Source organism: Crocodylus siamensis, chromosome 5 (genome assembly GCF_052110815.1).
Source record: "Crocodylus siamensis isolate JL-2025a chromosome 5, ASM5211081v1, whole genome shotgun sequence".
NCBI classification, from domain to species: domain Eukaryota; kingdom Metazoa; phylum Chordata; order Crocodylia; family Crocodylidae; genus Crocodylus; species Crocodylus siamensis.
The window spans coordinates 75810481-75838127 of NC_143399.1; the positions used below are offsets into that span (position 1 = coordinate 75810481).

The 27647-nt window shown below is 46.9% G+C and overlaps 1 protein-coding gene across 2 annotated transcripts in view; it reads left to right on the top strand.

Annotated features, from left to right (window-relative positions):
• LOC149864300 (poly(rC)-binding protein 3-like) overlaps window positions 1-27647 on the top strand; it is an 895303-nt gene that overhangs the window by 141197 nt on the left and 726459 nt on the right. The gene's annotated exons all lie outside the window — the stretch shown is intronic.

Consider the following 27647-nt stretch of genomic DNA (forward strand, 5'->3'; position numbering starts at 1 on the left):
ACAATTCAGCAAGATGAGGGAGAGGTATTTGTGGTAGTATACAGGAAATTTTTGCATGTAGAGAATGTATGTTGATAAAACAGTATATAGTCCCCTAGCAGAAATGACATTAAGATCCACAGGATAAGGAATAATTGAAATTGCAACATTATTAATTTATTTAAATGGAGGTATTTTTCTATCACTACAAGATCTCACTGAGCTCTTGGAGTATAATTCAGAACAGGCATTTTGCCTATAGTTCACAGTACATTTGATATGTTCTCCCACACCATTAGAATAACAGAGGCAGACTTGCTTAATCTGCTCCTGGTAAAACAGATGCTTGCCAGAATGTAAAAAACATTCACCAAATGGTTTTAACTGGAGACAAATCTAAATGAAAGAATGATCTCGTCTGGTGTTTATTCATCTCATGGTGCAAGTGGATTTGGTGGTGTTAAGGGGGACACAATTAAAGTCCATGTTGAAGATTCAAGATGGTAGGTACAATCTTCTGTACTAGCCATGCTGAAAGACTTTGGATGCAAAAATTGGTAGATGAAACATAAGCTTTCAAGGGAGCTAGCATGTGTTATGTGCAGTGGGATTAAGAATCATGGAAACTTAACAAAAGGCAGCGTGGAAGTGGGGAGCCTGGAACAGAACCCAATTCTATTCTGTACTACTGAGATGGGAAAACATACTTGTACAACATTGATATAAAATGACTCCTGTTAGGTTTAAAGTCAAACACCCAGTTATGGATTATTAGGGGGATCCAAGAAATCAGTTAATTTAGGGTGACATTCTGTCCTTTTATTGCTAGAAAATGGAAAAATTGTGTTGTTTACAAGTTGACCTTTTATTCCCTCCAAAAAAAAGGAACCTTAAAAGCCTAATTTACACACAAGGGTTAATCTATCATTGGGTATCTATCACATTACATGTTCTCTATAATGCCTGATTTCCATGTGGTTTTTTTGTTGATCCTCACAAAAACACTGAATATATTATTTGCAGAAAGGGGGAATAGAGTGAAGGCTGTTTATCCTGAACATTCACCTGAAAATGTAGGGTTGATTTCTTTGATCAAAACAATATGATAATTGCTTGAGACCATTATATAGTACAACTAACAAATTGCCCATCAAGGATGACAAGGGAAGGGGGGCCAGCGGGAACGGAGCCCTGTGTCCCCTTACCCCCCCTTTGGGTCCAACCCCAGTCCACTCCCCTGTCCCCCCTTCTGGTCTGCCTCCCACCCCCACTTCCTCCCTGGCTTTGGGTCCAACTCTGTGGCCCCCCATCCAGTTTGGGTCCAACACTGTTCCACCCCCCACTTCAGGTCTGATCCCACCCCTGCTTTGGGTCTGACCGCACTTCCCTGCCTCCCCCCACTTTGGGTCCAATCCCCCTTCCCCCCCCACACTTTGGGTCCGACCTCACCTCCCCCATTCAGGTCCAACCCTGCCCCCCTCCGCTTTGAGTCCGACTCCTCTCTCCCCCTCCCCCCTGGTTTGGGTCCAATCCTGCTCCCCCCACACCCGGTTCGGGTCTGACCCCAGCCCCCCTCGCCCCCTGAAGTCTTTGGGCCTGACTTGGGGTACTTGGATGGGACATAATGACCCATGCTATATAGATCAAATAAGATGATCCATCGGTCCTTTCTGGACTTAATTTATATGAAACTATGAACATTCCACTCTTCAGAGAAAGCAAATATTGAGTTCCTAACAGTTTAGTTATGCATTGAAACTTGCAGCTGCATATTCAAACCAAAATTCAGTGCTAAGATTTCTATTTGATATCATTATTATTCAGTGTTATTATATATGTTTTATTCTACATTTTATACTGAGGTGGGCACACTAGAACTCCTTGTATCTAAGAGCTGTCAGTTTTGACTAGCTGGACCTTTCCTGTGTGATATTGTATTTGATTCCTCATTTATTCTGCTTGTTTACACTCTATTTTTCATGTTTGTTATAGCTTTTATTAATGCGCTTTGATAACAGGGCACTGGCTCAAGACAGGGTTTCGCACTGCTTTGTTTTTTTTCTTTTGTTCACTTTACAATGAAGATTAAAAAAAATAAGCTTCAACAGCCTGGATGGATGGGCTTGGATTCAAAATTTATGTGCAAGTAACAAATGCTGTAATACAGATCAGCCAGATAGGAGGAAGGGAAATTTATAAGAAAGGGCTGTTCTGGCAATATTAATCTGACATACGTAGGCTGGATGATGAATCACACAAGGGTTGCAGTTACTACTGAGCTCTTTCAAAAATGGGACAATAATAGTGGAGAGGGGAAGAAAGGTTTAGGAAGAGGAGAGAGGTAGAAGCGCAGCTAGCCAGTGATTCAGGAAGTCAGGCTAGGTGAACTGATGGTCCTTTTTGGCCTTAATGTTGATGAAACCATAACTATGCTACTACATACTTCAGACAAATTTATTGAGTAAATTTACTCCATGTGCTCCAAAAATTGTAATGAACCTTGACAGTAAGCATGAAAACATTGTTACTGAATTGTAGTAGGCATAGAGCTATTTTAGGACAGTTAATTTACAGGCCATATGAGAGTGAGGAGATTTCTTAACAAAACATTAAATAATGGTACAATACCACATGAGAGAACCTAATGAAGAGCCCAGAGAGAACCTAATGAAGAGCCCAGAGAGAACCTAATGAAGAGCCCAGTTTTGGAAGGGGTCTTGGGAAACAGTGAAAGCCCTTGGCTCTATAAGGAATAGCAGCAGTGGAGAGTATTGCTAGCAGATGCTTAGAAATGAGCAGGATCCAGCCCTGTCTCATTCAGATGGTTCAATTTTATACAGATCAACTGAAGCTAGAGTAATCTAATTGGACAAGATCTTGCATCTCCTGGGAAATGATAATGCTTAATGAGATTTTCCTGATATGCAGCCCCTATGCAACTTGGTTTCACATGAGGCTACCATTAAGGGTAAAATTCATCCCTGTGCAAAGATCTGTTCTACATACCAGACAAGCCCAGTGTTACTCAGGGCACACTACTATGGGTCCAGGACTTTTAACAATGCTTCCATTATGGAAGCATATGGTTTGAGTAGAAGTGAGCCTGCATTTCTTCTTGCACTGTTTTTAGCATCTGAGAGAAAAAAATGGGATAAAAAAACAGTAAAATATTTTTCTCTTCACAATCCACCTGTGTAATTCCCAGCAAGAACAATAAAGCTGAACTGAGAGGAGAAAATACCCTAGTGTTTTGGAATACAGATCTTGCTGCTTCTCTCCTATATGAAGAGATTTTCTTATTTAGATGCGGTAAAGCTCTATAAATGGAGGAATGAGAACACAGTGTGGTATTTTATTCAGCACTTATGGTATGGAGAAAAGTTAAAATAAATCTCTATGCTTTCAGACTCTTAAGTGAAGGATGATGCATTAGACTCCCTGATTTTATTAGATTTGTCGGGAAATCGGAGCTCCTCTGCCATTTCTAGAGCAGAATTACAGGCTTCATTTAAAGAGAGATGCAAAGCACACACATCATCCTGAAAGAGATCAACATAAGCATTTTCTATAGCATGAGTAATGTTTACTGGAAGAAATCAAATTACTCTGATGCAGGCCATCTGTTTTCTTTGCATGCAATCATGTAAGTGTTTTAGGACAAGCCATCCAATTTAATCAATTGTACATCTTTTATGGAAAGGCAAGGCATTTTATAATAAAGCCTGTTTTGGATGACAAATGTAGGGGATTAAAATAATAGCTTCCTCAGCAAGGCCAAAATATGGAGTATAGGGCATTAGCAAGAGTCACCAACTTTTTGAGAGCCAGATTGTAATGACTTTTTTTTTTTTGGAACATGTGAACGTTCATCCCATTAGTTTTCAGACTGATAGGAGAGGTAAAATTGGTATGCTATAGACTATTTTTTGTGTCCTAGATTGCTTCCTACATTTAATAAAGAGGGTGTACAGTAGCTCTATTTTGTAGCGCAGCTATTATGATAAAAGTAGGTTTGGGATGGTTGTTGTCCAATGACCAGAAGTTTTATTTTTGGAAAAGACTGTAGTAAGAAAGGCTTAGCTTGTCTGAAAACACTCAGTAAAATGACATTACAGGAACTTAGATATACGGTAAGTCCAATGAAGCATGTGATTTATTTCATACTTTACGGGAAGAGTACTCATGGATATGTGCGGCAAACTGTTCATTTCAGCACATGTTTAATTGAGTGTGCCATCTTATTTTTGTATTATTGCTAACGGTGCCTCTGAATCATATTTTGCTCTTGGGTGCACATTTGTGGTTTTCCTTGAATTCAAAGGAAGCTGCATGAGTGCAATATGAAATGTTGTACTTTGTAGAAGCAAATTGCATTAAAATAAATGACAGTAGCAATCATGTATGGGATACAAATGGAAATTTCATGAGAAGACTGACTGCTCTTTTAAGTAAGGTCAGCATATATGACATTTTATCAAATACTTCAGTAGTTTGCCTAAGATTATTGTCTCACCCAGCCATGTAAAATACCATGGGCTAACATTTATCCACAAGGATAAATGGAAAGCCAAGCAGAGCACAGGTTTGTGTCCTGTTTCTGGCTTCTCGGAAAAGACCTAGTACTTTACACCGGTTTGTCTTGCAGAAGAAACCTCAGGTGAAGTAATAAGACCACCCTAGCAGTTCTTTGTATGCTCAACTTCTGTCACTAGGGCATGGAGCAAAGATCCCTATGCTTCACTAATCCTCAGCTTTCAAAACAGCCCTTGTGGCTGATATCTGGCATAATTAAGAGCATCTTGAATGCTATATTAATCTGCTCCACGGGACTTCCCCAATGCTCAGGTATTAGCAGATCAGGGAGTATTTATAGCGTCAAACTGCAGTGAACACCCCTTGACTGCACCATGTCATCAGGTCAAGAAATCAGTAGGAACAGATCAGGCTAACCATCACTAGTATTCATGTCTTTGCTAGCTCCAGTAAAGAAATACCTCATCAACATCCAGAACAAGGCACATGACTGACAAAATCACAACAGGATTTAGAGATCAAAATGGGTCAGGCATGGTCTTCAATTTTTCTCATAAAAAGAAAAGTCAAAATGAAATGTAATTGTTGAATTTTTTTAGCAGATATTTTTCTGTGTTATGTGTTGGGGTACAGCCGTGACTGCCTCCCCGCGTCGGGGCCGCTTACTGGTCGCCAAATGATTGGCTCACCTTGGTGTTGGGCGTTTTATATGCGCGTGCCTCGCCTGCCACGACTTTGATGTTATTAGAGTTGGTTCAGATGGTCCGGCTGCGTGCCATCCAAATATGAGACTCCTCGGCATCCCACAGGTCCCACGTTGATGAGGGCTACACCACCCCTACACCCTCGCCCGTTCCACCTGGGAAGTGGCCGCCTATCTGGCTCAGGCCACGTGTCCATAGATTAACACAGATTGTCCATGAAAGAAAATGTACAGATAACACAAATGCTATGGCTAGAGGCTCTCCCTGGATCGGGGTGGCCGCTTCTGCCTTCAGCAGACGGTCTCCGATATTCCCCGCGTATGCTCGTCACAGTTGAAACCCCATTCGCTAGCTCTCGCAGAGCTCTTCTTGGGGGCTTGTTTGATTCTTCCCTTTAGTAACTAAGTCTCACTGTGGGCCGTTCCTCCCCTTATTATAGGAACTACGGTGCCCTCAGTCAATGAGTGCCCTGCTATTAGAGGCTTATGTGGTACTCAGCCTCTGCCGGGTCCCAGCAGCTCCCAGACGGTAACAAAACAGTTCCCATGTCCCTATCAAGGCCAGCTGCCTGGGTTCAAGAGCCCCGTTGGGGCTCACCCCTTCTCCAAAGGCTCCTACCAGCAGTTTGAGAGCTGCTCACATCCACTGCAACGTGCTCCAGCCAGCTCCAGTCCCTCCGCTGCCTGCTTCCGGTTCCGTCTCACCACCACTTCTTGCTGGCCCCGGCCTCTCTTTTATGCCAGCCCCGGGAGCACCAGCTCCGCCCTTCCCCACACACCTGTGAAAGGTGAATTCCCGCCCAGCGTCTTGGGTCTGCGGGCGTGGGACTAGCGGGCTTTCGCTCGGGCGTGGGGCCCCGGAGCCTGCTGGCTCCTTCTCTCCCTCACATATTCCACCCCTCAAGATGCTGCTAGGTGCTTCTCTGTTCTTGCCTTAATCCATCCTGTCTCGGCTCCCTTGCTGTCTCCGTCTTTCTGTCCTTCTGGGCTTTGGGTTGGGGTTCCCTTCACTGCACCTCAACAGAAAGTCTGCCACGGTGTTTGACTTCCCCAGCCTGTATGCCAACATGGAATCGGAAAGGTTTGGAGAGCCAGGGCCCACCTCATTATTTGGGCATTATCAGTCTTGGCTGTATTCCGCCATCTCAAAGGGGCACGGTCGGTTATTAGCTTGAATTCGCGCCCTAAAAGGTAGTACCTAAAGTAGCCTACCCCCCACCGGATAGCTAAACACTCCCGCTCTAAAGTGGAGTACCTCCTTTCATGTTTGTTCAGCTTCCTGCTGGCGTAAGCTATCGGCCGCTCCACTCCGTCCACGTCCTGTGATAGTACCGCTCCAAGCGCGAAGGCTGAGGCATCTGTCTGTAAAGTGAAAGGCAGAGCAAAGTTGGGAATATGGAGATTACTTCTTGACACAAGGCCTGTTTGAGGTCTTCGAAGGCCTTCCGCCGTTCCGCGTTCCACTCTATGCTGTATGTCTTCTGACCCTTCATTGTCTCGACCAGCGGGTTGGCTATCTCTGCGAACTGGGGTATAAATCTTCTATAATAACTGGCCAGTCCCAAGAATGCCCGCATTTGTTTCTTAGTTGCTGGAGCCGTATAGTCCCGAATAGCCTTTACTTTATCCACGAGGGGTCTTACGCGGCCTTGCCCCACTAAGAAATCTAAATACTTGGTTTCCCTCTTGCCCAGGGTACATTTCTTTCGGTTCGCTGTTAGTCCCGTATGCCTTAATTCGAGCAAGACGGCCCTTAGTGCTCTCAGATGTTCCCACGTTTCCGTGTATATCACTATATCGTCTATATAGGCTGAGGCATACCCTTGATGGGGTGCTAGGATCCAGTCAATCAGCCTTTGAAAAGTGGCTGCTGGCCCATTAAGTCCGAATGGCATCCTTTTAAATTCAAAAAGGCCCCATGGTGTACTGAAAGCTGTTTTTGGCTGGTCCTCCTTTCTCAACGGGATTTGCCAGTAACCCTTCGACAAATTGAGCGTTAAAATGAACTTGGCCTGGCCTATGCGTTCCACTAGTTCACTCACTTGGGGCATAGGGAACGCGTCAAATTGCGTCAGGGCATTTAATTTCCGAAAGTCCACGCACAGTCTCAAAATACCATCTGGTTTTGCCACAGCCACTAAGGGACTATGGCATGGGCTATGGGAGGGTGTGATAATCCCTTGCTCCAGCATCTTTTCTAACTCCTCTTTGATATTCTGGTACCTATGGTACGGGATTCTGCGCCATTTTTCACGTGTCACCTGACCCTCCTTGGTTATAATTTTGTGTTCCACCCCGGATGCTTTCCCTGGCTTATCCGTGAAGACGTCCTTAAACTCTTTCACTAGGCCTTGCAATTGTTGTAATTGTTTATTCTTCAGCTGCCTCCCCACCGGGACTTGATCTCCGTCTTTGGGGCCTTCTGGATTTTCCCTGATTTGTACCCCAAATTCATCCGACTTGGGGTCGGGAGAGATTAATAGGCCCTCAGGCTCATGCCACTCCTTAAAGAGATTGACATGATAAATTTGTTTCTCCCTTTTCGCCCCCAGTCGCAATACTTCATAATCAACGGGGCCGACTCTCCTCACTACAGTAAACGGCCCCTGCCAACAAGTTAAAAACTTGCTGGTTGAACTTGGTAGTAGCACTAGCACTTTTTGCCCTACTTTCAATTCCCTTTCTTTTGTAGGGGCGTTGTATCTTTCTTTCTGTTTGCTTTGTGCTTGTTCCAAATGGTCTAGGGCCACCTCCCTGACTACTCGGAGACGCTTCTGCAGATCCTGGACGTACTTGGAGGCTCCGTTTCCTGGATTCGGGTCTGCCTCCCACCCTTCCCTCATGACATCTAACAGGCTGTGGGGCTGATGCCTGAATGTTAATTTGAAGGGTGAGCAGCCCAACGAAGCCTGTGGGGCATCCCTGATTGCAAACAGTAAGGGTGGGACCATTAGGTTCCATTTCTTAGGTTCTACTTGAGTGCACCGGCGTAACATCCCCTTTAAGGTGCCATTAAAACGCTCCACCAAACCATTTGTTTGGGGGTGGTACACTGCCGTCTTCAGGTGACGGATCTGTAGCACTTTGCACACAGCCCCCAGCACCGAAGACATAAAGTTGGACCCCTGGTCCGTAATAATTTCCCTGGGGATTCCAAACTTGGCAACCCACTTCATCAGCTCCTCCGCCACCTTGGATCCTGTGATGGCTCTCAGTGGGATAGCTTCCGGGAAGTGAGTTGTGTAGTCTATGAGCACCAACATGAACTGGTGTCCCGCTATGCTCCGGGGCAGCGGTCCTACTACATCTAAGGCCACCCTGGCGAATGGCTCTTGCACCACTGGCATTGGCTGCAAGGGCACCTTAGGGGGCTTATAGGTGCTCACTTTTTGGCACATTTCACAGATTTTACAGTATTCTTCGATGTCCTCATATATGTGAGGCCAGAAACACCACCTAGCCAGGCGAGCCTCCGTTTTGTGTTTTCCTAAATGTCTCCCAAGGGGATTCCTGTGTGCCAGGCACAGAAGGGGTTCTCTATAGGTTCGGGGTATGACTAGCTGGGCGATCTCCTCTCCCTTGGCCCTGCCTCGTTTGATCCGGTATAGCAACCCCTTTCTTATCTCCACCCTGGGTACATGCTTATCTTGTTCGGGGGAGCTTACCTGGTGTTTGGTTCCCGCTGGGCCTACCTCTCGAAATGGTCACTTTCTTGGGTGTCGCGGAACTGACTGCTGTTGGCCAAGCCCTCCATTTCCAGGTCATCTGGCATCCCGATGTCGGCCCCTACTAGCCCTTCTCTCCGGCTCCCGTGGCACTGGAGCGAAGCTAACACGTCAAATATTTCGGGCCAATCCCGACCCAAAATGATGGGGTACAAGATCCCGTCGTCCAGTCCCACCGGGATTCTTCTACGGATCCCCTTCACTTGAACGTCTAGCAAGCACCTTTCAACATAAGACTTCTGTTTGTGGAGGCATAGCATTTTCACCCCGGAGCTTGTTTCCAGTCGATTTTCACCCTGGAGCTTGTTTCCAGTCGATCAAAGGGGGACGCACCAGCGATTGCACACATCCCGTGTCCACGACCGCTGGGATGGGATGGCCTTCGACCCACACTAGCACCTCTGGTAAGGGCTGGACCTTAGCAGTCACACTGTTGCCCACCCTGCACTCCATCGACTCCACCAACCTTGGACGACTGTCGGGGAAGTCTAGGTCCTTTGAGGGCCTTGACCGCCAATCTTGAGAGCAGTTCCGGGCTATATGTCCTTTCCGCCCACAGAGGAAGCATATCAGTCCTGGAGGACTCCCCCTCCTGCTCCCTTTGCTCTCCTTGTCCTTCTTCATATTTACATCTTGCCCCTTCATACCTCTGTCTTGTCACAGATCCCCCTGGGCCATGTCGAACTGCTAGACCAACTGCAGGGCCTCCCGAGACGATGTCGGGCAGTGGCACCTTACCCACTTCTGGGTTTCTTCATCCAAATCTGCTATGAATTCCTCCAATAGTATCTGGTCACATATCTCCTCTTTGGAGACAGCCCCCGGTCAGAGCCATTTATTCATTAGGTCTGTGAGGCTCTGCCATTAATATTCGACGGGCCTTCCCCTCTCTTGATTTCTTCCCGCGGAACGCCTGGCGATGCCTCTCTGGCGTTATATCCAGTCTCCGCAATATTTCTGCCTTGACCTTCTCATAATCTTGGGTGTCAGTTCGGGTCATAGCTCTATATGCTGCCTGGGCCTGCCTGATTAACAAGACCCCCAAATGTCCAGCCCATTTGGCTTTCTCAATTCCAGCAGCTATGGCCGCCCTTTCAAACGTCTCCAAAAAGGCCTCAGGGTCATCCTCTTTGGACATCTTAGGCATTCCGAAGTCCCACGGGCCCCTCTGTGCCCAAACTTGTTGTTGGAGCAAATGCTCCTGTATACTTGTCTGTCTCATGGCTTGCTGCTGCTGCTGCTGCAGCACTTGGGCCATCAGGTTCATAGCCTGCTGCAAAGACTCTGTCCCCTTTAGTCTAGGTTGATGCTCCATCTGGACCCCTTAGTCCTGCCAGGGAAGCTGCCGCCGACTTCCCAGCCAATGCACCACTGTCGGGGTACACCACTACTGCCTCCCCGCGTCAGGGCCGCGTACCAGTTGCCAAGGATCAGCTCACCTGGTGTTGGGCGTTTTACACGCTCTTGCCTCGCCTGCCACGACTTTGATGTTAATACGATTGTTCAGATGGTCCGGCTCTTGTCGTCCAAATATGAGACTCCTCGGCTTCCTGCGGGTCCCGCGTTGATGAGGGCTCCACCACCCCTACACCCTTGCCCGTTCCACTGGGAAGTGGCCGCCTATCTGGTCAGGCCACGTGTCCGTAGATCAACCAGAATGTCCATGAAAGAAAACGTACGGGTAAACACAAATGTTATGGCCAGGGGTCGCTGGATCGGGGCGGCCGCTTCAGCCTTCAGCAGACGACCTCCGATATTCCCCTGTACGCCGTGGGGTCGCAAGCAGTTCGCTAGCTCTCCCCGAGCTTCTCTGTTTATAGTCAAGACTCCCTGTGGGCCGCTCCGCCCCTTATTACAGGAGCTACGGTTCCCACAGCCAGCGAGTGTCCTTATATTAGAGTCTATATGGTACCCAGCCCCTGCCGGGTCCCAGCCGCTCCCGGACGGCAACAAACAGTTTGCGGCCCTATCAGGCCGGCTGCCCGGGTTCAAAAACCCTGCTAGGGCTTACCCCTTCTCCACAGGCTCCTACTGCGTTTGAGCGCTGCCCGCATCTGCTGCAACGTGCTCTGGTCAGCTTCGGTCTCTCCACCGCCTTCTGCCGGTTCCATCTCGCCGCCGCCTGCCGGCCCCGGCCTCTCTTTTATGCCGGCCCCCGCAGTGCTGGCCCCTCCCTTCCCCACACACCTGGGAAAGGTGAGTTCCTGCCCAGCGTCTTGGGCCTGTGGGCGCGTGATTAGCGGATTTCCACTTGGGCATGGAGCCCTGGAGCCTGCCGGCTCCTTCTCTCCCTCACATTACTCAGGGCCTACAGTTTATTTCCTTATCGAATGTAAGGTAGCAAGTCATAAATTATATGATTATTCTGGTTACATTGTGCTAAAGTACCTGCATTAACTTAATCAATAATAAAATATTTTGTCCCATGAGCAATTAAAAATGAGCTCAGTGGATAAGAGGAATCTCAGATTCTCTTTCCCCACACTGCCCACTCACCCACTTCTCGCTCCCTGCAGCTGCCCATCTGTCTTTAGCTCTCAGTTCAGGGCAGTGGACAATAGCTAGCCCACATGGGGGGAGATAGAGGAGTGGTGCCTCCTGAGATACTGGATGGCCACAAATTTACTAGTATTGGAGTCTTGGAGCAGACTGAAGTTATTAAGTAACACCAGCTGCCTAACGCCAACTGGAGATAGTCCTCATCTGAAGGGGATTATTTCTGAGATGCTCAGAGGGTACCTAGCTAGTTTTTTCCTGCATTAATGTATGGACACTCCAGTCTCAAGAGTGTGTAACATGTTCAAAAGATAATTGAATGAGTTTCTCTAGGTAAGGTAATTACACCCTCATAAAATAAGACCCAGGGCCTAGTAAGAAACTATACCCTGTGATTAGTTGATTGCATAACTGACCATAATGAGTTTTTGCACCAAACAGAATCATAGAATTAAAATTTAATCTAAAACTTCTTTGCTGACTTTTAAAGCCATTGCTTTGTGTTTCTCCCTCTGTAGCAAGGGAGACTAATTGTCCTCTCTCTTCTTTGTGGAACCTTTCAGATATTTGACACTGCAACGGATGGGTCTTTGGGTGCTACCCCAGGTGGTGGTGGGAAAAGCTCCTGCTTCCTAGCACATGGGGTAGGAAATAGATGATTTGAACCAGCACTTAAGCCTAGTTCCCTCCATGCTTTGACAGCTCATCAGGATATTTGCTTGCTCTACACACTCCCACTCTGAGTAGGCTGAGTCCCTGCAGAGCCTCCTTCCTGCTGCCCAGGAAGTCTGATTCTGATCCTTAAACCATCTGCCATGTTTTATTGTCCATCTTTCTCTGAACAGCTTCAAGTTGGCTCTATTGAAGACATAATGCTATGACTAGTGGTTCACTGGTCTGATTAGACAGGAGAGAGACAGTTCCTTTGTCCTCATTTACTACATTCAGCTTTGGTTCCTGATTTTTTACTTTCTCAAGACACACCCTTTCTCATGGGGGTTCACTTAGCCTTCTCTTCTGGGTAAGATATTTTTACCCACTAAACAAACAGGCATAGGAACCTTTTCTGGGCCCACAGGCTGCCTTGGTGTTGGTGTGCACAACACCATATACTAGCTCAAGCTCCTCAACTTCACAGCAAGAAATCCTGAGGAAGGTGATATCAGGAATTTGTTGAGGCTCCACAGCATGGAAGGAGAAGGTGCTCTGTAGGAGAAGAAGGCTGAAATTTCCCCTGCTTCCAGGATCACTGACTCTGATTCCCAGAGTGTATTGGGAAATAAATAGATAGGGAGCTGTACTGCCTGGAATACCCGTGCATCAAAACAGAGAGCTCTGTGCCATGGCTTTTTATCATTCAGTTAATAGCCTTATATTTGCTAGAAAATACAGAGGTATCTAACTACCAGTTCTGAGAGACCATCAGCTATAGACTTCATCTGATTCCAAAAAAGAAATCCTTGATCAAGCTGATAGAAAGCATGTCTATCTTTCCCGTTGCTTAAATGTTTTTAACTATGCTGTTCTCTGAAATCTCTGTTTCTCACCTTTCCATAACTAGTTTTCTACTGGAGGGACAGGGATTTAGTGAATGAAAAAAAAAAGTCAGTTTGCTGGGAAACAAATGCAAATTAACTTGGACTTAATTAGTCAGGGCTTCGTCCTCTAATTCCTGACAAGTAGGTTATAGGACTTGTCAGAAGGTCTGTCAAGTATAAGTGAGTCAGCTTGGAAAACTGTGGAAGGTTACAGGTACCTGAACGGATCCATTCTGTTGGAAAACAGATGTCTTGCCCCATTAGGAGGCCTCAGATGCAGAAGAGAGAGCTAATGTGGCAATAACAGAAGCTGTGTCAGAGAAGGAAATGCAGTTTAGGTGTTGGCATCGATACAGAAACCATTGTCATGTGAATGTAATACGTGTAACAGCAGGAGCAACCTGGGGCAGTCTGTAGAGCTGTGCTGACTGTTAATTTGGACTAAAATCCCAGAAACCCCCAGGGGCTATGGGGCAGGGGAAAAGGAAGAGGCAGCTTGAGGTGGGAGTAAGGGAAAGGGAGCAGCATACACATGGGACCTGGTCAGTCCTACACAGAGAAGCACACAGTCAAGCTAGAAATCTCACTGGCCCAGTCAGCCAGGACCCTAGACTAAGGATCTAGGTTCAAATGTGGGGGTAGCTGCAAGCTGGTGTTTGAGCACTCTAGGGACTAAAGTCTTGTTTGGGGACACCTCCCTAGGTGCATGGGGGGAATTAAGGTGCTGCATGTATGTTACCATGGTGTTGATGTTTCTTTACCTTTTCCTGTTCCCTTCCTTTGGTCTGTTGGCTTGTGACCTGAACTCCTATGATTTTCTGTATAAAAGTGGGAACTCACCCTTGCTTCTTGTGTTGGTATCTGGGGCTGCAGGTTTAGCTAACTATAATAAAAGCTGTGCGTGATCTCCTACGAGAGCAGACAGGCTACTCCAAGCATAAATCTCCCCCATTCTGTAATTCTCTGCTTCTTCCACTAGAAGTTGTCGAGGATGCCACATGACTTTGGGATCTCCAGCATGGAACTCCAGCTAGCTACAAATATAAAAGACAATAAAAAGTCCCTTTTTAGATATGTGGGGAGCTGGAGGAAAAGCAAGGGAAACATTGGACCCCTGCTAAACCAGATGGGGCAACTGACAACCAACACCCAGAAAAAAGCAGACTTGCTAAATGGGTACTTGGCATCAGTTTTTCACCAGTCCCATGGAACGGTCTTGCCCACTATGGGTCAGGGAGGCTCAGATGAGGGAGATTCCTTGCCCTCCACTGAAGCTGACCTTGTGAAGGAACACCTTGACAGGCTGGATACCTTCAAGTCAGCCTGCCCTGATGGGTTACACCCAAGGGTACTCAGGGAGCTGGCAAGCATCATAGCTCAGCCCCTGGCATGGATCTTTGAGAGCTCTTGGCACTCTGGTGAAGTGCCTGATGATTGGAAGAGGGCCAATGTGGTGCCTATCTTCAAGAAAGGTAGGAAAGTAGATCCGGCAAACTACAGGCCCATCAGCCTGACCTCTATCCTGGGGAATGTCTTGGAAAAGATTATCAAAGAGGCTATCCTTAACAGACTAGCTGAAGGCAATATCCTGAGGGATACCCAGCATGGGTTTGTTGCAGGTAGGTCTTGCTTGATCAATCTGATTTACTTTTATGACCAGGTGACTTGTCACCTGGACAAGGGGGAAGAGATCGATGTTGTATATCCTACCTTAAAAAAGCCTTCAATCTGGTATCCCATGATCACCTCTTGGCTAAACTGGCTAACTGCAGCCTCAACCTCACCACGATCCACTGGCTAGGGAATTGGCTCCGTGGTAGGACCCAGGGGGTGGTGGTTGACAGGAGCCAATCGTCTTGGTGCGCTGTGACCAGGGGCATCCCTCAAGGCTCTGTCCTAGGGCCTATACTATTTAACATCTTCATCAATGATGTGGACATTGATATCAGAAGCGGACTGGACAAGTTTGCCAATGACACCAAACTCTGGGGTAAAGCATCCACACCTGAGGACAAGGGAGTGATCTAGGTGGATCTTGACAGGCTCACGGAATGGACAGATGAGAACCTAATGGTGTTCAACACTGAAAAATGCAAGGTTCCCCACCTCAGGAGGAAAAATCTGCAACATGCTTATAGGCTCAGTAGTGCTACGCTGGTTAGCACTGCAGATGAAAGGGACTTGGGGGTCATAGTTTCATAGTTTCATAGTAGCTAGAGTCGGAAGGGACCTAGGTAGATCATCTAGTCCGACCCCCTGCCTTGGCAGGAAAGAGCACCGGGGTCAGATGACCCCGGCAAGGTGCTCATCTAACTTCCTTTTAAAAATCCCCAGGCTAGGAGCCTGCACCACTTCCCCTGGAAGCTGGTTCCAGGCCCTAGCCGCCCTGACTGTGAAGTAGCGCCTCCTAATATCTAATCTAAACTTACCCTCCGCCAGCTTGTGACCGTTATTCCTGGTCACTCCTGGCAGCGCACGGGGGAACAGGGACTCCCCCAATACCTGCTGATCCCCCCTGACCAGTTTGTAGCAGGCCACAAGGTCCCCCCTTAACCTTCTCTTGTGGAGGCTAAACAGGTTCAGGTCCCGTAGCCTCTCCTCATAAGGCCTGCCCTGCTGACCCTTGATCATACGAGTGGCCCTCCTCTGAACTCTTTCCATATCGTCCACGTCCCTCTTGAAGTGTGGCGCCCAGAACTGGACGCAGTACTCCAGCTGCGGCCTGACCAGTGCCGCATAGAGGGGGAGGATCACCTCCCTGGACCTGCTCGAGATGCATCTGTGGATGCAGGACAGGGTACAGTTGGCCTTCTTGACTGCCTCCCCACACTGCCGGCCCATGTTCATCGTGGAGTCAATGACGACTCCAAGATCCTTTTCCGTCTCCGTGCTGGCAAGAGGGGAGTTCCCCAACCTGTAAGCGTGGTGCCGGTTCTTCCTCCCCATGTGCAACACCTTGCACTTATCAGTGTTAAACCCCGTCCTATTCTCATCCGCCCACCGTTGCAACCTGTCAAGGTCAGCTTGTAGCCTATTGCACCCTTCTAGTGCACCCACATCCCCCCACATCTTAGTGTCATCAGCAAACTTGAACAGGGTGCTTTCTACCCCCTCATCCAAGTCACTGATGAAGATGTTGAACAGTGTTTAACAAAATGGATATGAACCTTCAGTGTGATGCTGCAGCTAGTAAAGCGACCAAAACGCTGGCTTGCATCCATAGATGCTTCTCAAGCAAATCCCGGGATGTCATTCTCCCCTTGTACTCAGCCTTGGTGAGGCCACAGCTGGAGTACTGCGTCCAGTTTTGGGCTCCACAATTCAAAAGGGTGTGGAGAAACTTGAGAGGGTGCAGAGGATAGCCACATGCATGATCAGAGATCAGGAAAACAGACCTTATGATGAGAGGCTGAGAGATGGGGTGCTTCAGCCTGGAAAAGCGCAGGCTTAGAGGTGACCTGGTGGCCACCTATAAGTTTCTCAGGGGTGCTCACCAGGATCTGGGGGAATGTCTGTTCACCAGAGTGCCTCAAGGGATGACAAGATCGAATGGTCACAAACTTGCACTGAAATTCTTCCACCTGCAGCCAGGAGCCCACCCCACCTGGGAATCCTGGTGCTATTCCTCCTTCATACCCCATAACAGAACAAGAAAAGAAGAACTCCATGAAATAACTGTCTTCACCTAATAATTATTTTTTGTGAGAGAATGGCTCTTGGAAACTAGTGACTATTGTCTGTTTGAAGACTGAAACAGGTGTAACAGCCAGCATCTGCCCCCTGGGCACAAACAAGAGCCAGGCCAGCTGTAATAGGTGAGCCAGCAGTGGTAGCAGCTGCTATTCATGTGTCCCAGTAGATTACCCCTCACTATTCTATGGCTCCACAAGTTAGGATTATTTGTTCTAGGTTAGGTGTAAATAGTATAATTGAAACAAGTTATGCAAATAATATACACAGGTTCTACTGATTTCTCCTTCAGTAAAAAAGGCTGACTTGCAAGGTTGCAAACATCTGTCATCATTCAGCAGTGGAACAACAATACTGAGATATGCTGGACTGTAAACCCTTCATTCTCTTATACTAAATATTGTAGTAAATGATACAGCGCCTTTGTAAAATATAGTAAAAAGAATAAATGATATAGTATCTTTGCAATTATCAGGGGACAGTCAAACACTATAATAAATAACAGTATAGTTTCTAAAAAATGCAGTAGTCCTTTGGTGGACAGTTTATCTGTTTTTAATGTGGTAATATATTTCCTCACTCCCCATTTATTTCCCCAATTCATAATTTTGTATATTTCTTTTAAAAATAGTCCTCTGTGCAATAGATATGTGCTGTAGGCTTTGACTCATAAGCACTGCTTTTAAGTAAGGGTCAGTACTGGTGACTGAAAGCAATAAAGATGTTGATACCTATAGATATAAATGAAAGTTGGATTTAAGTATCCCAAATATTCCTAGGAGTATCAATATTTATACTACTTTGGCTCCTTGCATAGAAAACAAAAAATGTCCTCAAATTCAACTCTCATTGAAGCAGTTTGAACATTACTACAAGGAATTTAAAAAGCTAGTAAATGATTAAATGCATAATTAAAGGTTCTGCATTTAATTCTGTCACTTCAGTGATTTATGGTTTCCATTATTTTGTCTACGTAATATACATTTTTAGTATTTCTTTCTTTCATTGTTAATGTCTATAATCTTACAGAAAGGAAATTTATCACAAGGAGAAGTCTTCTATCCCCAGATGCAGCTGAGGGGAGAATTAAATCAAAACAACAGTAGGTATCGTACACTCCCTGTTCAGGTCAAAGGGAGAGTCATGAAGTGTTTGCAATATTGAGCCACAAATGTTTCACTTACAGGAGTTATGAAGAAAAAGTAATATCTCATCTTCAGTGCAGTTATATTTTCTGTGGTCAAAACTGGAGCCTTTTGAATTCACCTGAAATGACTAGAGCCAATAAAAGATTTAGGTGTCTTCTGGTTAGTCTGGTGGACTCTCAAACTCATTGGGCCCGCTATAGTTAGGCACCTCATAAGAGCATGCAAACTGACAGAATAGACAGATGAACAAATGACAGCAGGTTAAAAAAGGCAGTAGAGGAGCTTGCCTTGCAGGAGTCTTAGGGCTCCTTCTGCCTTTGGTGAGAGTTGTAAACATCTGGCTACAGGGGAGGCTGGAGCAAGAGAATCACTCTATCCTTTTTCTTGAAGGCATGTTAGTATGCAGCTGAAGATGAAGGTTCATAGAACTGTTGTACAAACAGTGTTTTGTTTTTTGGAGGCGCACAGAGATTATAGACACACAGACATCAGTCGGCACTTAAGGGTCTATTTGCTTGCAAGCAAAGGTCAGAGCAGAGTTAGATGCTCAAATTAACTCTGACCCTTGATTGTGTTTGCAAACGGCATTTATCTTCTTAAATCTCCTGGACGCGTGCGCAGACACAGAAGTTCTTGCAGCTTACTTCTGTTTCATACAAACATACATGTAACTACATTATCACATACATCGCATGTATAATATAATTAGTCATTTGAGTAGGGAGGACGGAGAGGTAAATATGCAACAGCTAATTAAGCATGCTCAATGCCACAAGGGTTCATCAACAGTTCATTTCCCAAGGCTATGCAGTTAAATTTTAGTTTCTGTAATCAGCATGAGAAAGACTAAGGAGGGAGAGGGAGAAACCTTGGGCAGCATTCTTTTCTTATTAAGAGCAAGATGCAAGCTGTGTAATTCTAAAAATATTCCCCCCTCAAGATGCTTTCTGCTTTCCATTCTTGACTAGTACTCTTAACATCTGCCTTACTACTCACCAACCACTTTGGGGCCAAAGGAAAAGCTCTCTAAGGCCACCGTCCTCTGACCTCTTGGAGTCCCCTGAAGGCCCAGCAGTTGGTGAGATTGAAAGTACCTGTAATTCTTTCCATCATGTTAACATATAAATTTGCTTCTGGGGGAGCAATTGGGGGGAACGGGGATATAGGGTGGCGGCTAGGGCTGCTCAATCCTGCCTCCTTTACTACATAGATAACAACTAGGCATATTAAGACTCTCGTCATATTCTTTCTCTCTTGAGATTGAATACAGCCTAAACTTTTTTTTTGTTACTTTCTCATCTGATTTTCTGGACTCTGACTAAGCCGCCTCAGGCACACTTGGAGATCACCAGTAGGTTCACAGCTTCACCTGCTGGCTTTTTGTTCCGAGGATGGCTCAGCCTCTGGAGCCATCAGTCGAGGACGCTCGTGGATGTCGTTTCACACGGGTATGGTGTATCCAACGGTCATGGCCGGCAATTTTTACAGCGGTGTGGGTTGTTAAAAGTACCTGGAAAGGGCCACTCCAGCGCTCAGTCAAAGGTTCCTTTTTCCACCGTTGTACCAAGACCCAGTCTCCCGGGCAGAATTCATGTACTGGAATGTCTAAAGGCAGACGTTGAAAGGAGGCTGCATACCTGTGAAGGGAAGACAAGACAGACTGTAAAGCAATAACATACATGTGAAGCTCGCTATTACCTAATTCAAAAGTTACATTTTCTTGCATTCCAGGAGGTAAGACCTGAGGAGGCATGCCAAACATATTTTCATATGGGGTTAATTTGATGCCTCGTCGGGGAGTGTTTTGAATGCAAGTAAGAGCTAGCGGCAATGCTTGAGGCCACTTAAGGTGTGCTTCAATACAGATCTTGGTGAGTAGAGTTTTTAAGGTCCTATTCATGCGTTCCACTTGTCCTGAACTCTGTGGTCTCCATGGTGTGTGTAGTTTCTAAGTGATCTTGAGGGCTTGTGCGACTTCTTGAACTATTTTTTTCACAAAGTGTTGTTCTTGATCCGACTCGATGGATTCGGGCAGAGAATACTGGGGAATGATCTCCTGCAACAGAGACTTCGCTACTGTAGCCGCAGTGGCAGTCCTGGTGGGCCATGCTTCGACCCAACCGGAGAGCTGGTCTACTATGACAAGTAAAAACCTATGATGTCCGGATCGTGGGAGCTCGGCAAAATCAATCTGCCATGCTTGTCCAGGGTTCGCTGTTCAGGGTCTACCTCCCATTGGCACAGGAGGTTTCGTTCGAGGGTTTACTTTCTGACATGTGATACACCTGGTAGCAATACGCTGAGTTTCTATATATAGCCCTGGGGCTACTGCTTGGCGAATCACTAGATCACCCATAGCCAAGCCTGCCATATGGGTACTTGCATGGAGCTGGTGCAGCACCTCCCGAAGCAATGGCCTGGGTATGACTTTTCCTCCTGGTACTATCCACCACCCATGGGAGTTTTTTTCTGCGCAAGCCTCCTGTGCAAATTTATCTTTTTCAGGGGAATACTGCGGGACTAGATCCCGGACGTATGGCCATATGGCATGGGACATGGCCTGCCTGGATACTTTCTTCGCCTCTCCATCAATAAATGCGGCTTCCTTTGCTGCCGCATCAGCCTTTGCGTTTCCAAACTTATGTTTTTCCTCAGCAGTCTTCCCATGGGCTTGCACATGAATGACAGCTACCTTTTTAGGCTGGTGGAGTGCATCTAGTAGCTTGATAATCTGGGGGCCGTTAGTAATTCTATTTCTAGAAGCCGTAATGAAACCCCTTTTTTTTTACAATAGTCCGTGCGCATGAACTGTAGAAAAAGCATAGCGAGAATTAGTATATATATTAACCCGCCGGCCTGTCCCCAGCTGTAATGCTCAGGTGAGTGCAGTGAGTTCTGCGGCCTGTGCCGACCATGTGCTCGGCAATGACTCCCTCCATACTACCTCATCCAAGGTTACCACTGTACATCCTGTTCGTCTTTTTCCATCGATGACAGAGCTGGAGCCGTCTACGAAGTATTCAACATCTGGGTTTTCAATTGGGTTCTCAGCAAGATCAGGCCGCACCTGTGTGGTTTGATTCAGGACCTCAAGGCAGTCATGTGTTGGTCTCCCTGGTTCCGGCAGCAAGGTTGCAGGGTTTAAGGCTGTAGTATGTTTGAAAGTAAGTTCTGGATTAGAGAGCAAAAATATTTTATACCGTGATTGTCTGGAGGGGTTGAGAAACTTTTCTCCCTCAGTCCCTAGAATCTGGGGAACTCCATGTGGGGTGTGTATTTCTATGTCTGTATCTATGACTATCTTCTGGGCTTCTTCGACAACCACTGCTGTGGCTGCCACAGCCCGAAGACAGGCTGGCCACCCGAGCGCAACTGGATCTAGAACTTTTGAGTAATATTTCATGGGTCTCCAAGTTAGGCCTGATGGTTGAGTCAGCACCCCTGATGCAACCCCTTGATTTTCATGAACATACAGTCGATATGGCTTTTTATCATTTGGGATGGCCAGGGCAGGGGGCTGGGTTAATGCTGCCTTAAGCAGATTAAAGGCGTGCTGCATTTCTTTAGTTCACTTTCATTCAGTGAGACTCTCCTTAGTCAGGGAGTCATACAGTGGTCTAGCCTTTCTACTATAATCTGGTATCCATAGTTGACAGAACCTAGTTAGCCCTAGGAATGCCCGCAGCTCCTTGGGTGACTTAGGTGAGGCTAGACCTTGGATTGCCTGTATGCGGTCCGCACTCAGGGCTCTGACTCCCTTTGAGAGCTTATATTCCAGAAATGTAATTTGAGGCTGACATATTTGGGCTTTTTTTCTAGAGACCTTATATCCTTTTTCCCTAGAGTGTTTAGCAGTGATCTGGTGGCTTTCTCACAGAGTTGCAAATTTGGGCTTGCAACCAGCAGGTCATCTACATACTGGAGGAGAGTCACTGTGGGGTGTGATCCCTTCCACTCCTCTTAAGTCCTTCTGAAGGGCAAGTCCGAAAATATGGGGGGCTGCTATGAATCCTTGTGGGAGAACCGTCCACATGAGCTGGGCTTTATGGAAAGTATCTGGGTCCTCCCATTCAAAAGCAAACAATTTTTGACTCTCTTGGTGAAGGGGAATGGAGAAGAAAGCATCTTTCAAATCTAGTACTGAAAATATTTCGGCTTTCTCTGGTACTTGTGTCAAAATCGTGTGTGTGGTCGGGACTACAGGGTGGTCTGAAAGAACCTTCTTATTTACTGTTCGTAGGTCTTGGACCAGTCTATATGAGACCCCATCTGCCTTCGGCACTCCAAGAATGGGGGTATTATATGGTGAGGACCCTTCCACTAGCCATCTGTACTTCTTGTACTTCTCTATTAACGGCTTGAGTTCAACTCTGGCTGCTCGGCTGAGTGGATACTGTTTTACCCGAACGGGCCCCTTCTCATCTTTGAGTATGATTTTTACCGGGGAGACCAACTTAGCTCATGCAGGGGTTCCATCAGCCCATACTGAAGGGTCTACTTCAGTCATGTGATCTTCAGAACTTACTACAGGGCGTCGGTCCTCCAGGAAAGCCATCTGATAGTTCGAGCTCTGCTTGACAGGTAACTGGACCACCATCTGGTCGTCTTTGAAAAATATCTCAGTTTGTAGTTTTGTGAGTAGGTCTCGTCCAAGTAGCGCAACTGGGCAACTTGGAGAATATACAAAGGAGTGCTCAAGCAAATGGTCCCCCACTTTGGTGAGGAGTGGGTTACAAACGGGGAGTCGGGATTGCATTCTCTCAATCCCTTCCACAAGTACATGCTGTTCGCTAGTTTCTGCACGGGGGGTGTTTTCTGGAATCATTGAAAATGTAGCCCCAGTATCAACCAAGGCTTCAAAGTCTCTGCCACCAACCCTAATAGTTACCATGGGATCTTTTCGGGCTCCAACCCGAAGGGTAGTGGTCTTAGATCCCTGTCCCCTTCATTCTATGTTTTCACCCTTTTCTTCTGCCCGCATGAGGTGACCCCTTGGTTCACCCTCTCTCTTCTCCTTCAACTTTAGGCATTCCCTCTTCCAGTGTCCTTTCCTCCTACAGTAAGCACAAACGTCTGCTACCACTCTTCCTCCTTTCCCTTTCTGTATTCCGGTCTTTCCAGGGTTATCTCCAGTTATAGCAGCCACCAGCACTGCCATCTGTCGCTGAGTCTTTTTATTCTCCTTGTGCTCCTGCGCTTATTCATGATTCCCATATACCTTATATGCGATTTCCACCAGCTCTGAAATCGGTTTCCCGGGACCTCCCTCAGTTTTCTGTAGTTTCCTATGAATATCAGCAGCGGATTGACCAATAAACATAAGATTTACCATGCGTTGATTATCTGGGGCTTCTGGATCTAGGTCTGAAAACTTGCGGAACGCCTCGTACAGCCTCCCGAGGAAGGCTGAGGGATCCTCTTTTTTACTCTGTTTCACGTCATACAATTTAGACAGATTAGTAACTCAGGGCACTGCCTTCCCTATTGCTTCCACTATAATCCCTAAATACTGTGCACTCAACTCTCTTTCTGCTGTGGTATGATTATCCCATCCCGGTTCCTCAACAGGGCAGGTATCACGCAAGGTACGACCAGCAGTTCCCTCCACTTCTACCCTGGCTGCTGCAATGCGCTCTGCCGTCCCCAATACTAATCTCCTCTCCTCAGGGGTCAGGAGGGTTTGGAGCATCATCTGGACATCAGCCCAAGTGGGTCGATGAGTTTGCCCAATGGATTGAAACAAGTCCCTCATCTTTTCAGGGTCTTTATGAAAAGAGGGGCTCTGATTCTTCCAACTGAATAGATCTGAAGTACTAAATGGGGTGTAGACAAAAGTTGTATCGCCCCCCTCTCCAATAACCTCTTGCATCGGGCAGTTCAGTACTGGCCGTGATTTTACAATATTGCGCAAATTATAGCCCTTATTCCCTGATTCAGACGGGGCACTTGGCTGAGGCACTCGCTCTGAATCATTAGGTATATTTTGATACGCTGGTGGTGGTTTCCCTGAGGGAGAGAGCGGTGGTGCAGAAGGACTGGGTCCTGGGGAGGTGTCTGATTCATCCTCGCTACCTGTCAGGGTGACCGGAGAACGAGCCCGATACTTGGCTAATTCAGGATCCCCCCGCATTAGAGTCTAATGGTTTTTACAACCATCACGTGAGATTTTACTAAGCATTTTACAAAGCATTTCTTAATCCAAGGTGGCTGATCTCGGACCACTTCTAACCAACAGTCTATGTAAGGGAACTAATCTCAGTGTCCATCCTGCATAATTACTCCATAGACGGCCGTTACTTCTTTTACTACAAAGGATCCTTTTGGGGTCCAGTGGACCCCGAATATTGGTCACTCGAGTTGACAAAACTTAATTAAATTATCCTTTTTCATCTTTACCCCAGAATCTGCCTGCTTTGTAAATTTGTTAAAGTTCGGTAAAACACAACCCAGAGGAGTACTTGAGTTTTCTACACGGGAGCTACCCGCACCCATTTTAATGCCCACAAGAGTGCGTCCAACGCACTCCAAATACCAGAAAGCATGAACCAAAAAATCCGAGCTAAAGACTGTCCGCAAAAGTGCATCCAACGCACACCAAACTCTGGGCCAAAAGAATCCCCGGAACAAAACTAAATTGAACAAGTCTCTTTGTCCCCAGATCCAAAAACCAAATTGGGCAAGGGAATTCGTATACTCACTTAAGTATCCTAGAGATCTCGATCGGAATGCCGGAATGTGTGTCTGGCGTCCTCAGAAACCAAGAATTTTACACAGGTAGTCTTTAACCTCCCGGGTACCCCGACTCACGTCTCAAACACCCTGGGCGAGCCCAAAAAGGCGGCTCGGTGCGCACTCCCCATGGCGGCAGGGACGATCTTGTCACTGGGTCCCGGGGTGGTCCAGGAGGCTCCTGCCTGGCTCGCCAAATTGTTGTACAAACAGTGGTTTGTTTTTTGGAGGCGCGCAGAGATTACAGACACACAGACATCAGTCAGCACTTAAGGGTCTATTTGCTTGCAAGCAAAGGTCAGAGCAGAGTTAGATGCTCAAATTAACTCTGACCCTTGATTGTGTTTGCAAACGGCATTTATCTTCTTAAATCTCCTGGGCGCGTGCGCAGACACAGAAGTTCTTGCAGCTTACTTCCGTTTCATACAAACATACATGTAACTACATTATCACATACATCGCATGTATAGTATAATTAGTCATTTGAGTAGGGAGGGTGGAGAGGTAAATATGCAACAGCTAATTAAGCATGCTCAATGCCACAAGGGTTCATCAACAGTTCATTTCCCAAGGCTATGCAGTTAAATTTTAGTTTCTGTAATCAGCATGAGAAAGACTAAGGAGGGAGAGGGAGAAACCTTGGGCAGCATTCTTTTCTTATTAAGAGCAAGATCCAAGCTGTGTAATTCTAACAGAACCAAAAGGAGCATTCAGAAGAGGACATCTGATTCTCTGGACTGTAATTAGGGCAGTTTTCCATGACATGAGAAACATGGGTTTGAACGCCTTCAGGCAGAGGGTCTAGAACTCAGGTGGCCTTGCTTCCTGGGCTGGTGTTCTAACCACTTTGCTGTTACATAAATTTGGGCAGCACTAGTGCTGCTGCTGCCTACTCCATCCATGCCTCAAAAAGAAAATAATTGCATCTGGAGGAGGCTAAAGATGTGGACATGTGTTTGATATGTTCTGAACACACCAAACTAAGGGGCTGCTCCACTTAATTTTGGGAGGCCAGTGGGAGCTAGTCAGCATTGGCAATGCGTAGGGGGTGCACGTGCACCCCCTGAGCATGGCAGCACACTCCTACAAAAAGGCGCTGCCCACACTGCCACTGGTACCTGCAGGTAGTCACCACCCCGCGCTGCACCCGACACTGCCAGTGGCATCTGCAGGCAGTCTGCAATCACCACTGGCCGCCCCTAACACTGCCGGCAGCATCTGTGGGTGGTAGCCAACCACTGGTTAGCACTTGCCACCCCACCCCTCGCTGCTGACAGTGTTGCGGCTGCGTGAAGCAGCTCCATGCTTACTGCCGTCACACTCCTGCTGCTGACTGCGCTGCTGCTGCCACCTACCGGAGCTCACAATGCCTCCCCAGCTGCCAGGGGCACATGGTGTTCATGCTAGGCAGAAGTTAGCTGCGTCTCTATTTAGGTGGGTGCAGGAAACTGCGGAATGTTTAATTCAAGCAGGTGTTCTGCACACCACTGCTCAGCTCCTTTCCAAGTTAGCAACAAATACTTGAAGCAATACCACCCCTGTAGAGAGCCTGGTGTTATCCTGTCACCTCTTTGGCTAGGGACAGACATTATACATAAACTGGTTTAAGTAATCAGAAAGTGGTTTAAATCTGTAACAGAACAGACATTCAGTGCACAATATGTTTGAAAATGGCTGAAACTGTCTTGAGAGAAACCTGGTTGAATGCAGTATCAGACTTAACTGATTTGGCTCAAGATCATCAAGGAGCACATCTGTGATGGGCTGGCTTCAGAGATGATGCTCAAGGGCAACCAGCATGGTTTCATTAGGGGCAGGTCATGTCAGACCAACCTGATTGCCTTTTATGATCAGGTCACAAAAGCATTGGATGCGGGTTTTGCTGTGGACGTAGTCTTTCTGGACTTCAGCAAGGCCTTTGACACCGTCTCCCACCCCATCCTCATTAAAAAACTAGGCGACTGTGGCATTGATGCCTACACAGTCAGATGCATTGCAGATTGGCTCAAGGGTTGTACTCAGAGGGTGGTGACTAATAAGTCATATTCGACCTGGGGAGAAGTGGGCAGCGGAGTCCCCCAGGGCTCGGTTCTTGGGCCTGCACTGTTCAATTTCCTTATCAGTGATTTGGACAATGGGGTAAAAAGCAACCTGTTTAAATTTGCTGATGATACCAAAATTTGGGGTGAGGTGAGCACGCTAGTAGGGAGGGAAAGACTGCAGCAAGATCTGAATAGGTTACAGGGGTGGGCTAACAAAAACAGGATGCATTTCAATACTGACAAGTGCAGGGTGCTGCACTTGGGCAGTAGTAACCAGCAGCTCACTTATAAAATGGGAAACTCCCTTCTTGAGAGCACGGAGGCAAAAAGGGATCTTGGAGTCATTATTGACTCCGAGATGAACATGGGCCGATAATGCCAGGTCATGGTTGACAGGGCTAACCAGACCTTGTCGTGCATCCACAGGTGCATCTCAAGCAGGGCCAAGGAGGTGATCCTCCCCCTCTACGCGACTGGTCAGGCCACAGCTGAAGTACTGTGTCCAGTTCTGTGCGCCCCACTTCAGGAGGGATGTGGACAACATTGAGAGGGTCCAGAGGAGGGCCACTCGCATGATCTGGGGACAACAGGGCAGACCCTACAATGAGAGACTGCAGGACCTGAACCTGTTCAGCCTTCACAAGAGAAGGCTGATGGGGGACCTGGTGACCATCTATAAACTCACTGGGGGGGAGACACCAGAAGGGTTTGGGAGAGACCTTGTTTTCCCTAGCGCCCCCTGGCATAACAAGGAATAACAGCCATAAGTTGTTGGAGAGTAGGTTTAGACTGGGCATCCATAAGAACTACTTCACAGTTATGGCGGCTAGGATCTGGAACCAACTTCCAAGGGAAGTGGTTCTGGCTTGTACCCTGGGGGTCTTTAAGAAGAGGCTTGATGCTTACCTGGCTGGAGTCATTTGAGCCCAGTTTTTCTCCTGCCCAGGTGGGAGGTGAGACTTGAAGATCTACAAGGTCCCTTCTGACCCTGCTTCTATTATTCTATTAAACTAGTTTATGTAATGTCTGTCCCAGACCCCTTCCACTGTGGATTAATTCCACAG